The sequence below is a fragment of the Ranitomeya imitator genome, chromosome 9, assembly GCF_032444005.1.
Source record: "Ranitomeya imitator isolate aRanImi1 chromosome 9, aRanImi1.pri, whole genome shotgun sequence".
Classification (NCBI taxonomy): domain Eukaryota; kingdom Metazoa; phylum Chordata; class Amphibia; order Anura; family Dendrobatidae; genus Ranitomeya; species Ranitomeya imitator.
Window position 1 is genome coordinate 120,073,817 of NC_091290.1, and position 1,234 is coordinate 120,075,050.

Genomic DNA, 1,234 nt, shown 5'->3' on the forward strand with positions numbered 1-1,234 from the left:
GTATGTGAGGGGCCACAAGCTTTATACACATTTTTTTTTTTATATGAGACCCAGATACTTATTAAATCATTACAATTCACAATAATTTTATTATTAAATACATTAAATAAATACAATTGATTATATTATTATCCCAGATTCACAGTATTTGCAGGCTCTAGAGCAGGGGTCCCCAACTCCAGTCCTCAAGGCCCACCAACAGGTCATGTTTTCAGGATTTCCTTTGCATTGCACAGGTGATGCAATTATTACCTGGGCAAGACTAAGGAAATCCTGAAAACATGACATGTTGGTGGGCCTTGAGGACTGGAGTTGGGGACCCCTGCTCTAGACCACCATCAGACTGGTAGCTGGGTGGTCTTTTCTTAATCATCAGATCGTCTGACAGACAATATATCATATATACAATATATATACCTAATAAAAAGGCACATTAGGTGTCTGACTACCAAACATAGACATTGCGCTACATTTATCAGGATTGTAAGTGCTAAGCAACAAGATACAAATACGGTAACTAAACAGAACACAATAAGGCATAAGATGCAATATCAGGACTGATAAAGAAGAAATCAAAAATGGTCACATTGTACTAAAGAAATCAAAGATTGGACCAATAGGGCAGGTGAATATATTAAATGTGAAGTATAATTTAAGTGCTTTTCTTTACTGATTGCTTTTGACATATTTTAGTCTCTGTTTATGTCTTTCGCCCATATATTATATAGAAAGCTGATTTCAAAATTCTGGTTCAATTGGACGAGGCCGATGGACAGGGCTGGTCACATCTTCCTCCATCAGCGGCCTTTTTCAGGTCCGGCGAGCTGTGCAGTATGTAATGAAGGCTGGAGACCGTCAGCTGGAGTAAGGAGTCTTATAAGCCAGCATTGCATCCTGGCATGCAAATTATTGGAGGTAGGTAAGTAATGTCATGCATCAAGAAGCAACTGTTTCTTTACAAAAATTGTCAGGAATGTTGTAGAATTTTTTCAGAGGTAGAATTTCTCTTTAAAGTGAAAATCTGTAATATGTGGATGATGTTAGGCCTCATTTCTCTTTGCGGAAGTATTGTTTTCATAGCAAAGACTTTATTTTGACAAAATTAAAAGCATTATAAGCGGAAAAAAAAAAGAAAAACTGGACTGTGGTGACAGGTTTGTTCAAGAAACCATCTATGATGCTGATTTTGTATGAAGACCTCGCTTTCTGATTATAAGGCCTCATTCAGACATCC